The 13,341-nt window shown below is 36.9% G+C and overlaps 1 long non-coding RNA gene across 1 annotated transcript; it reads left to right on the plus strand.

Annotated features, from left to right (window-relative positions):
• Window positions 1-1,881: 1,881 nt before the first annotated feature.
• On the plus strand, window positions 1,882-4,348 carry LOC130466893 (uncharacterized). The gene is made up of 5 exons (XR_008927051.1): window positions 1,882-2,031; window positions 2,138-2,198; window positions 2,292-2,392; window positions 3,049-3,113; window positions 4,075-4,348. It is a non-coding gene; the product is annotated as an uncharacterized lncRNA (long non-coding RNA).
• The last annotated feature ends 8,993 nt before the right edge of the window (window positions 4,349-13,341 follow it).

The raw sequence follows: 13,341 nt of genomic DNA on the forward strand, positions 1-13,341 counted from the left end.
AAGTTGTACAAAGACCTGAAGCAAATCTATTGGTGGCCTAATATGAAACGGGAAGTTGCCGAGTTTGTGTCTAGATGCCTAACCTGTCAGAAAGTCAAAATAGACCACAAAAGACCCATGGGGAAAGTTCAACCTTTAGAAGTGCCTGGATGGAAGTGGGATTCCATTTCTATGGATTTTGTTACTGCCTTGCCTAGATCAAAGAACGGAAATGATACCATTTGGGTTATTGTGGACCGCCTAACAAAATCAGCCGTGTTTATTCCGATTAAAGAGACATGGAAAAAGAAACAGCTTGCAAAGACTTACATTAAGCATGTAGTGAGGTTGCATGGGGTCCCAACCGATATTATCTCAGACCGTGATTCAAGATTCCTCTCGAAATTTTGGCAGAAGGTCCAGTTGAACCTTGGGACAACTTTGAAAATGAGCACTGCTTTCCACCCTGCAACCGATGGTCAGACTGAGAGAACTAACCAGACTATGGAAGATATGTTGAGAGCTTGTGCAATTGACTTTAAGGGTAGTTGGGAAGACCATCTAGACTTGATCGAATTTTCATACAATAATAGTTACCATGCAAGCATTAAGATGGCACCTTTTGAGGCACTATATGGGAAAAAGTGTAGAAGTCCCACCTGCTGGAATGATTTCAGTGAAAATATAGTTTTGGGAACAGAATTCATTGAGGAGACTGTCAGGAATGTAAAAATGATTCAGGCTAGAATTCAAGCTGCCCAGGATAGACAAAAGAGTTATGCTGATTTGAAAAGAAGAGATGATGAATTTGCAGTAGGTGATAAAGTGTTCTTGAAAGTATCACCAACCAAGGGTGTGATGAGATTTGGGAAGAAGGGCCAGCTAAGTGCCAAATATGTAGGCCCATATGAGATTCTGCAACGAATAGGGAAAGTAGCATACAAGTTAGCCTTGCCAATGGAGTTCGAAAAGATGCACGACGTGTTTCACATTTCCCAACTAAAGCGCTATATCCCTGATGAGCGTCATATCTTAGAGCCTGAGAGAATCCAGATCGATAGTAGCCTCACATACGAAGAAAGGCCTGTGAAAATCCTTGATAGAAAAGTGCGTAGTACACGCAATAAGGACGTCAGCATAGTGAAAGTGCTTTGGTCAAACCACGAGTACGAAGAGGCAACGTGGGAAGCCGAAGCTGAAATGAAAATCAAGTATCCAGAGTTATTTCCTGAGGTGAGTTACGAGGGCGTAACTCGTTTTCTTTAAGGGGGGTAGAATGCGATAGAAATTCGCGCTTTTTACCTATTTTTATGGTATTTTTATGCATTTTATGCTTATTTTTAGCCACTTTTACATGTTGATGCAAGTAAATAGATTCTCCGCATAAGAAAATGTGTTCTTGAATATTACAAGTAACTCTTAGTTGGCAAAAGAGTGCACAAGAGTGGCACAAAGTACTTCTACAATAAGAATAAGTTGAAAAGTTTGGAAAGATATGTGAATTTTCGTGTCAAGTTTCGGGACGAAACTTCTTTTAAGAGGGGTAGATTGTAATCCCCCGTAATTTTATATATTTTGTTTATATATTTTAACGTATATTAATACATTTAAATATAATTTACGGATTTCAGAAATGAATATGTAATTAAAATATAATTATTTTATTTCATTTTGAATAATTTTAATGATTTATGAAAGCAAAATGTATTTTTGAATTTTACGTTAAAACGAATTCGAATTTCGAAATCACGTTCGATTGAAATTAGCAAGCAATCCTAACCATTTTGGATTCAATAATCTAAATCCTACTCCTAGCCCAATTGGGTAAAGCCCAAACCAATAAAACCCAAAACAAATACTCCCTCCCCTTTTCTAATGCACGTGAAACCAAAGAGGAAAAAAAAAGAGAAAAAGCAAACCCTCCTTCTTCAAACTCACGTACGGTACAAACACCAAACACTCATCCTCTCTTCTCGCCGTTTATCCCTCCCGCCTCCACTTCTGTTGCTGAAGCTTCCCTCGCCGTCGGACCACCGCCAGCCGTCGCCACTGGTAAGGTTTCGACCCCCTTCTCCTTCGTTCTTCTTCTCCTTCGTTCCTTGCCTCTAATTCTTGCGTCCCTTCCCTCTTGATTTGGTTTCCGTTCGACTCCAAACAGCAGCCCCTTGCTGTAACCACCGTCCGGCAACCGCTCCTCGTGCCGCCGTCCACCTTGCACGGTAGCCTCCTCTTTCCTCCTCCCTTTTTCTTTATAATTTTTGTTTCTATCATTGTCTTCTCTCTTCTTTAATCATGGCTTTGAACTCGAACAGTACCTTGGTTGCGCCCAGCCGTCTCCAACCTCCGCAAGCCACCACCTTGCCGCCGTCGTGCCCTGTCCGCCGGCCTGCCCTCTTTTCTCCCCCTTGAATTGGTTCTTTCTTAAACCCTAAGTAACTAATTATTTTAATTAATTATAGTTGTTATTTTAAATTATGTTCTTTATATTAAATTTATAATTTTTATGGTTTGAACATGAATTTCAGATTTGGGTTGAGATTAAAAACGAATTAATTTTCAGTTTTGATTAATTAAAAATAAGTTAGGGCTTAATCATGTTTTATTAATTCGAATTATGTTTTCGCGAATTTAAGTTATGGTTTTTGTGATTAAATTATAAATTTCATATTATGCAAATTATAAAATAAAGTTATTAATTTTCAGATTATCAAATTACTTTGAAATATTAATTTTGATTGTTTAAAGTATGAAATTTAAGGTTTTTATGATTTTTAATCATGGTAGGTTGAGTATGGAGTATTGAATTTGTTGTTTTGAGATACTAGGGACTTAGATTGATCTTGGTGAAGCTTTTAAATGAATTTATATTGCTGAAAATTTATAGTACGATGTTTGCAAAAGTTTTCAACGAATTTCAATCACTAGTTCAATAATTATGATGCTAGGAAATCAAATGTTTAAGTTTTGATATTGGGGAAGGGTCTAAATATGCTTAGGATGCATTTAGAATGCTTTATTATGGTTGTCAATGATTAGAAATTGATTGAGATTATTTATTGGTTGTTTTAGGCGGAGAATTCTCTTTAGGCGACTTTTGAAAGTGTTAAAGTGGCCTATCAGTTTGTTTACACAAGGTACGTACATACCTGCGTGCTTGGAATGTGTGCTAATTGTTGAAATCATGTTGAATTTGTTGTTGAACTTGGTGATGTTGATATTATGGACGAACTTGGTTATATGGAATGTGCATGTTTAATACTGTTGGACAAACTCATTGAACTTATTTTGCACTATGAGAACTGTAACATGTTAGTATGGATGATTGATACAAACATGTTGGTTGGGAACACTAGATTATTCTATATGATTGGTTTGGATCGATTTGTTGTTGTTCCCTTTCTATCTTTTCACTACTTTATGAGGGCGGTGGACCTTGTTTAGTAAGTTGAAACTTTATGCCCATATACAGGGTTGCTCATGGTTAAAGGAAAGGTTGGATAAATTGGATTGAGTCTTGATTGATGCTTTTATGATCACTTACTTAATTCCAAGATAAAAACAGTTGTGAACAAATGTGAATTGTATGTCTTATGTGATTGTTGAGTCATAACGAAATCTCAATTGTAAATCATGTAAAGTGAAACTGAGTAGCAATAGCTTTATACTGTGCACGTCTAAAGTGACGGACAAACAGGAGTTGGGGTTCATGGTGGTAGCCCATGGCCTTTTCTTGGACCGGAATGATCACCGTGTTATATTTTTATTTAAACTTTCCTCGATATCGCAGGTCACTGAGGTTACGAAGTCGCGCTCGTACCTCGTCTTCCTTAGTGAAGACTTCTGGATGGACAACTCGGTCCATTGTCTATTTCAACCAAAAATAATATTATTGTCATAAGTCTAGCCTAGTCTAGTCAAGTATGGTCGTCAAATTATCATGTTTTGTCTGCCCTTACTTATGTTTAATAGTATCATGTTAGGATTATTATTGTTTTAGTATGTAGTACTCAGCTTTGCTGATTACGTGCTTTGTTTGTGTGTGTTGATCATGGCTATGCCTTATTGATCCGGTGATGACCCAACTTTGGTGAGCAGTCTCTAAGGATCAATAAGCGTTGCCCATCTACAGGTTTGAAGATGATGCATCATTGGGGATCGGGATTAGAGAGCTTGTAGTTATATTTGCTTTATTAAGTGATTTGGTTTGTTAACTTAAATTTGAAATTTGTCGTACTATTCGTATTTCCTTATTTCAGTTAATTGGTTTTGGACCTAATATGTAATAAGATTAATTATGAACCTACAAGTTAGTTTTATGTTTTCCGCTGCAAAATTCTGAATAAGCCGTTACGTTTTCACACGGGCGATAATACTTTGATAATTCCCTACAGTTATGTTTAGAAAGGGGTATTTTAGAAAATCGGAATTGTCGGGGTGTTACAACGCATCTCCTATAAAATAAACGAATCTCAATTCCCCTTTTCATTTCACCCGAAAACTGATATTTATAGAAAACTGCTATTTATGGAAACCTGTTAAAAATAGTAACTGCCGTAAAAGGTAGCTTCTAAAAGTGGCAAATCATAAAGGATAGAAACCTGTCAGAATTAGGTGTTGCATTCCAACATAAATCCTAAATGAGATAGAAAACTGCGAGAATCCTATTCCTAATATGATTCGGAAATAAGAGTTACGTATTAATTAAAATCCTAACGAGCCTAGAGTTCGTAACGGGCCCAGACGCATCCCGTCGCAAGGTTAATACGCACTAAAAGACTCGATTAAGTCTCAAACTCTACGGATTTCAGGAATCCGAATCTGACTAAGAAAACAGCCCAGACCCTATTTTCAACGCCTGGCTCTGGGCGCCGAAATCTTCGGCGCCCAGGCCTGGGCGCTGAAAATACCTGGGTACGTGTTTTTTCCTAATTCTTTATGGATTAGAACTCTGCGATTCTATCTTTCCACGAACTCTTCCCTATAAATACAGCCCCAAATTCGACGTGAAAAGGACACACAACACACAATTATATTCTGAGTATTGACTCCAACCCTTAGCCTAAGCCTCACGCTGCGAAACTGTTCACGCGTTCTGTCGCAATCGATCCATAAATCGAACAGAACGTATCCTGTCCCATAATTGAGATTCGTTAAATAAAAAGGAGAAATAGCAAAGTCAAAGTGGTTAGTTTTCTGAGAACCGTGACGCACCTCTCAAGGGTGCGTCGTAATGTGTCCCTTTTCGATGATTTAACTGCTTTCCTCGCCCTTTTTATGAACTGTTAAACTAACTAAATCTGATTGTTCTATCACGCCTAACAAATATAATATTTTCGGGAAATTGGATTATCATGCTAGGTCCCTTAATACTATTTAAATCAGATAATCACGATCGATCTAGTATTATATGTTGCATATTGCTAAAATCAACTCAGATTAGTTTAATAGTTAACGCATGTCCCTTCAATTATTTATGCTGAGCTAGTAAGGATATCCTGCCTCTGGAGTTATCGACGAGCGAAGTACTCCTCTCGGTAGTTACAGTCCCCCGAACCCTCAATCTCTACCTTGCGGGTGTATGTTGAGAGATCCCCACGCCAGGGATCACAAGGGAACCTACGGCCGTCGTGGTCAAACATAATTGCACTCCCTTTATGTCACGATAACCGGGTTTTGTCAGTTTTTCTCATTGTCATTAAAAACTGAATGGCGACTCCTATATTACTAGTCAATTGGGTGTAAACTCACAGGAAATCCAATTACACTTGATTGAATAAAAAGAATTGTCACACCCACGAGGGACGAGGTCACGCATTAGCCTCGTGCTTTTTCGACCCCCTCACAGTATGACATTGCCAAAGATATGTGGAACACAAATCAAAGTGTTTGATTTGAACCTTCTGAAGTTTGAGTGTGAAGAGATTCGTTTGTTTAATAATCAATCATATGACTCAACCCTTAAATGACCATTTCATTCAAATAAACACTCAACGAATGTTTTTGTTTACTTTGAATGTGAGTCCTTCCGTTGTCCAAACAGAAATTGATTATGATGATTAATGGAAAATAATACTATTAAGTTCCAGCCTTTAGAAGGACTTTAAAACAAACATGATGACCCTACAATTAATGTAGCACAACTTTGCTTCATTTCCCACTCGTAGGTCAATAACCAGACTTAGCTCCCGGAATTTGAGTTCTTAACAAGCATTAGAACCTCAAGCGGTAATCTAATACCATGGGAGTTTATTTGCTAAGTCGTTTCTCTTTAAAATAAACCTCAAGGTAGAAATAGAGTATCTAAATTCATTTCTTTTGTTCCCCTTTCCTATCCTTTCTAGCACGTTTTCTTATAGTCCAAAAGATTTTACTCTTTGCTTGATCTTCTTACTTTGTTATGCTTATAAAGTCCCTTTCTTTTATTCACTTTGAATGACAACATCCAATGAGTCTAGTTCATTTATCGAATCAAAAGAAAATTGATTGTTAACCATTGGCTATACATGAGTCTTTAACTCAATACTTCATTATTCCAAAACTACCCAGTATTTTGAATATATGAGGTCCAATTGGTCTACCATTTAAATTTTAGTTTGACAAAAACCATGAAGATCATTATAAGAAAATAGCATTCAAGATACGCTCTCATTCTCCTTTTCTTTGAGAATTGCTCTCAAAATTAGTTACCAATCAATCGAGGAAATATCGCAGTTCTATTGTCCGAACGCAACAAAGTTGAAGATTTACGATTCTACAAAATGAACTAGCAAAAAAAAATTTATCATAGTTTAATAACTTGAAATAAAAGCATTCATGCAATCATCAAAGCTATTAAATATTTCATTCATGCAAAAATAAAACATGGTCCAAAATGAATGAAACGATTCCAAGATCCTAAAAGTCCTAAATCCTTAAGCAGCTTTGGCATGTCTTAAGTATTTTAAGATTCTATGTAAGCAAAACCTATTGCTAGTAATCTCCAAATTACTCTTGGTTAATAAATTAATACCAAAATTTATCTCATTGCCACAACATAATGCCATTGTTGTTTGAGTTGAAACCACAATCAACGTGCTCCTTTGGGACGCCTTACCATCTAAGTCAACTGATATAGCACCTCGCTTTGGCGTAAACCTACTACGTTAGATCCTTAGATTTTTGTAAGTGCTTGATTTGGAAGACAACTTTTGAACTCAATATTTCTTTGGACCTAGTTGTTTCTATGTTGGTTCGATTATTTAGTGAACTTAATCTAATCGAGTCATATAAACAACCTATTCATGCATAATATACATTCATTCAAGCATAATATATATGAACTGCATAAATAAACTGGTGAACTAGTATGGCCCAAAACCTTATTGAAGCATCCAATCTTCCTCACCATCTTGTTAGCTTGGCATCGTCTTGAATCTTCGTTCAATTGCTAACTTAAAGTTCTAAACTTAGAAATACTTGAAAATAATAAAATTACATCAAAATTTCCATGGTTCGCATACCATATTTAAAACTTTACATTCAAAGATAGAACGGTTCGCAGACCGTATGTAACTATCCTAAATGGCCATACTAGTCACTTAGAGTACCTGCATTACATAAAATATACATTCTATGCATTCACCTATTCGTATGCTAAAACGAATGGCCCATGTTAATTGCGCAAGTATTTACGTGAATTAATTAAAATTCATGTTCACATAATCGCGTCCTAAAAGATTAATCAATTTCCAAATTATTAATCCTTAGACTTTATTCTAATTAAAATTGAATTTAAATAAAATAATGCGACCTACGAAAATAATTAAAATAATTATTTCATTTTTAATTTCATTTAATGGCTCCCACTCAAACCAATAATTATTCCGGATAATTAATTATTTAAATATTAAATTAAAACTCGAGGCCCGGCCCAAGTAAATAAAACAATTATTAATTATCCCGTTAGCCCAAATTAATGCAAACACAGTCAACCCAACGAAATAAACAAAAAAAATTGTTCGTGTGCATGCGCGGGCTAGGCTTGCGCCCAGCCCGGCACAGCACGGTGTAGCCTACGAGGCACACGAGCAAGGCCCATACACCCCGCAACCTCGCATACGTGCCTGCAGCAAGCTGCTACCCCTGTGTGCTTCGTCGCTGCTCGTCGCTGCGCAACGCAAGGCGAGGTGCTTTGATTGCTCGCAGCCATCGCAAGCAAAGGCCCTGCCTTGCTCGCCCTTTCCTCGCCCAGCGTGCGCGCCGCACGAAGCGCCCATGATGCTGCCCACGTCGCTGCGGCTCGGCATGGATGTGGCAGCCCGCGTGGCTCGACGAGCCACACGTCCACCCCACCCTTGTGTTCGTGCCTTTGGTTCGTACTACGGACCAACTTAATTATAAAAAAAATCATGAACATTTGCATTTAACTTATTTTTCATAAAAAGTTACGATTTTTATTTTCGAAAAACAACTATTTTTACGATTTAATTAATTTAACGACAATCCTATTTCGTAAAATATTAAATCAAGGCTAACATTATTCAAATTTTAAGAACGAACGATTTCAACTCAAAATTTGAACTTTTAAATAATTATATCTAAAACTTTAAATCGTTCTAAACATTTAAATTTCAGATTTTAATCAATTTGGTTCAAGTGTCGATTAAAATTAACGAAACTATTCAAAATTTTAATCCAATAATTTTTAAAATTAGCCACTGACCATGAAATTATACTCCCTTACCCAATTAACTGAATTATTAGATCTAAATTATTTAAAAAATCAATTAGCGATCTAAAATTTACGAATTTGGGGAAAGAAAAATTAGGGTATATACTTATCGAAAACGGTCGAAAGTTTTCCATAGATCAATAATATACCCAGCAACATTTTGTCAAAATTTCAATCAATTCCGAGTTGTTTAGGTCGACCAATTAATTGAAAAACGTTCTGACATTATTAATTTTTATTCGAAAAATAACAAAAACGCCCAAAAAATACAACTTCGAGGCCTGTTTTTGCAATTCCGTTCTCATGAATAGATCGTAGAAAATAGTTTTCAATCAGATTAGGGTCAGAAATATTGAAAAACCGAATCTTTTTTATTTCAGAACCTATTACACAATTAATCCAATAATTCATAAAAAATTCCGAAAAATCAACAAAAATTCCCAAAAAAATTCGACAATAGCAAAAACAATAAAATCATGCTAAAACATGCTTTGAATACATAAGGCTCTGATTCCACTGTAGGGGAATACAGTTAAACATACATAACATGTGCGGAACAATCGCCAAAGCCAGGAAACATGTATAAAGCACAGATTAAGCAAACTTACATTCGAAGCGTGTTTTCCCAAGTAATTTGTCAACGAACACGAACAAAGAACTCCACTTGTCATTCCTCTACTTGGTTCACCGACACGTTCAGATCCGTCTTGACAACCGTAGCTTAGACAATCAATCAAGAGTTTTTAGCTTTTTGGGAAGAACAGTTTTCACAGAGAGAAAACTGAAGAACGTAATATTCAGAATTAGGTTTTGGGTTGGAAAAATGATGTGTGATGAGTTGTGTGAAAATACAATAACCTAATTGTATTAAATGATGTAACCTGCCAAGACCAAAAGGCCTTGACCGGCCACACCACACACACGGACACCCACCCGCGCACAGCCCACACTGCAGGCCGAAGCCCACAGTGCGCAGCCGTGCAGCATGGGCCATGGGCCTCGCTGCCTTATTGTTGTGCTGCTGCGTGTTAGTGCGCACGCTGCCACGCCCCGCGGGCTGGCTTGCTCGCTGGCATGTTCGGCCTAGCGCGCTCGGCTCGACAGGCCGGCATCTCCGATGCTCTTTGTATTCGCGACTAATGCCTTACAGCTATTATTTATCGTATCGTATCCGACGAATCACAGTCGTACGATACGATTATTCATTTTGCCTAGCTTACGAATATTCGCGATACGATATACGATTCCGATGCAAGGTCGTATCGTATAATACGTTTTCCAAAACTAATTCCCGGAAAGCTATTAAATGAATTTCCGATTCATTTAATCCGGAGATCTGTTACATGCCATTGGTGTGACCTTGTAGGTTCAGTCAAGAGTAAGTTGTGAGCTTCATATTCATTAGAACTCACTGATCGGAAGCATTGCTCCAGCTAGCTGTTCCGATCACTTGATCTCACTGAATTAATTGTTCGCAATTAATCTGAACCTTGGTATTAGACTAAATGCACCTTGGGTGAAGGACATATTTCCTTCATGCCCAACCTTTTATTCCAAGTCGTCCGAGACAACGTGCTAACATATTCCAAAGAATTAGTACGTTTGTTATAGATGGTATTCACCATCTAAAAGGATTATTAGGTAAGTCCATACCTTGAAATTAATAAATTAGAGTGATTATTACATTCCGTTCAAATCACCTAGATCTTAAAAGTATAGATCATTAGAGCACTATAACGCTCACTTGACTAATAGACAGAGAACTATTGCCCAAAATACAAGTTTGACACTTACTCAATTTGTCATTTTGATTAAATCCCGAGACGATCATGACAACCCAATTTCTAATCGCCCTGATTTTAGAACAACCTATTTCTCGAGTCTAATATTTAATAAAAAAAAACTAGGTGATCATACAACTTTTCAAAATTAGTTCTACTTTCTTTCTAGTTTTCAAAAACAATTCATTAAGTCTTCTCTAAGGGTCCTAACTAATTCGAGAATAATTCAAGGAATGGTCGCTCAGCAACATAAGCTCTAATCCTTCAGGAAAGTCTTCATCAAATCCGTACTCCTTTGACTTCTAGTCTAAACATGAGTAGCATTCAAGAGCAAATCCATCTAATAAAGATTACTCTTGTGGAGCTTAATTCTCGTCTCATCATCTCTTTAGAAGAAAAACAAAAGGAAGTTCCTCAATTTGAGCACGGCCCAAATGATCATCTCGATTGCCTAATCCACCGAATAGATTACAACCCTTCGGAGCACCCTACTCCGGAGAAAGTCAACCATCAAAGGAAAAACGAACTAACCTCTCTCACGAGACGGAGTTCCCTCTTCAAAAAACGGGAGACAATTAATGAACTTTCTTGCCAACCAAAAAAAGTTAAAAGATGGATTAAAGAAAGAAAATTCATTCCGGTAGGCGAGTCATACACAAAAATGCTTGCAAAACACAAAACTTGAGGAATACTATGTCCAATAGCTCCCACCCCAGACCCTCGTGTTAAAAGCAAGTACTAGAACACTAAATCATATTGCGAGTATCATCAAGGAAAAGGTCATCTTATCCAACAATGCTGGCACCTAAAGAATGCAATACAAGATCTAATTGAGGACGAAGTCTTGACCCTTCCCATATAAGATATGAAGTTAGGAGAATTACACTCCAATTAAGATCAAACACTCACCTTCAGTGTTTTAAAACTTAATTGACTTCGCATAGCATTCCTTTACTACCAAAAAACATTTGGGGAAACTATGACATGACTACCCTCTACGATATCGAACATTCCACCACCAGAATGTTGAGAATGACGAGCTCATAAGCAAATCTCTCCTGGACTGGAAACGCGAATCTACGAACTAGACTGTTTGCTACACTGAAGACTAAATATTATCCAAGGCTCGAAGATGCAGACTCAAAGTTCAAAGAAGCTCAGACTTAGAATATAGCACTACAAACTAATTCTATGTCATTCTCCCTTTCATTTCGTTCCTAAAATAGAATAAGAGGCTAAATTGATGTCAAGCCTTCTTATCATGTACTTTTATCCAAGATCAATAAAGTTCCTCTTTAAAGTACATCCTTGATTGTCTTACCATAAAAGTTTTAAAAAAGCAATAAACAAACAAAAGGAAAATTATTCAATGCATGAAACAAATGGCAAAACTTATTCTGCACTTTACATAAAAGAGTTCGCAATTAGTCACTCACCTGGGCTCAACATAGCCCATTAACTTCAAAAATAAGATATCACCTCATGGCCAACATGCTCGGGACTAACTCAGTCCACCTTAACGAATTCTGAAAGATATAATTCACCAACACAAGAGGCAACTTGCAAACTATAAAAATGGCCTTCCCCTTGACCAAGAAACAATGAACCACTTTATTGTTAGCCATGTTGAACCTCGTCAGAATGAGCCTTTTTTGTTCAACCCACACTAATCCGAACCTAGGGATGGGAATGCACCATGACAATAAAATGGCCAAAAAGAAGGAACTAATCAAGTGAAAAGGGCTACACATCAAGGATCATTCCGAAAAGAAAAAATAACCAAGAATGCTGCAAACATTACTACAAAAAGGGCATAGAGTACTGTTGAAATACACTTTATAGGACGCCTTAGAGGCGTTCTCCAACTCAACGCGCTATAAAGTTTATAAAACGGGTAAAAGAAGCGTTTTATATACCTAGTTATAAAGTACAGTGATGAGAGATAAGCGTCCTCTATTCCCTTCCTAAAATCAGGAAATGAAGAAGGAATATAGAACGGTTAACGTACATAACCGTCTCCTATACTCTATAATAAAGCGCGCCTCCCGTACATAACCGTCCTCTATTCTTCCTATTAAATATTGAGATACAGAACATCTTCCGTACATAGGCGTACTATATACTTCATGTTTAATATTAAGACATAAAGCTGTTTCCTTACACAAACGTTCTATATTCTACCTTTTTCTTTAAAAAAATATTATTTAAAAACAGCCCACGCATTTTTATTAATATTATTTAAAAAGAGGATATTACGATTCTAGTATGTAAAGCAAATATAAAACGATAAAACAAAAATTATATCGACACGATCTTTCCAAAAAATCATTCTATTCAATAACAAAATAATATTGTTCATTCAATAACAAAATCCTATTGTTCATTGATAAAATAAAAATAAAATCACTGTAAAAAATCCAATATCACTGTGAAGAAAAAAACAAAAAAAAAAAAACTCAACAGCAACCGCAGGAACTCAACAGCAAGAGCACGAACTGAACATCAACAGACAGGAACCGCAAGAACTCAACAGCAACAGCAAGAACTCAAAAGCAACAGCAGTGTCTGCAGCAGGAACAGACTACAGCAACAGCAGCGTCTACAGCAGAAACAACAACAACCATCTCCTTGATGAGCTAGCTTAAGTCACACTAGATCATCGTCATCGTCATCATCATCTTCATCGTTATTTGGTTGTGGATATTCGGTAACATATGAGATTCACCTCTCCCTTAGCTCGTCAATCGTAGTTTGAGAATACGTGGGAGTTTTGGCAAAATACTACAAGACAAGTATTTATATGGTCAGTATTTATTACAGTATAACTCTTGCAAATACATTAGATAAAACTTAATCCACTCCATCAGTCCA

The sequence above is a fragment of the Spinacia oleracea genome, chromosome 2 (genome assembly GCF_020520425.1).
Source record: "Spinacia oleracea cultivar Varoflay chromosome 2, BTI_SOV_V1, whole genome shotgun sequence".
NCBI classification, from domain to species: Eukaryota; Viridiplantae; Streptophyta; class Magnoliopsida; order Caryophyllales; family Amaranthaceae; genus Spinacia; species Spinacia oleracea.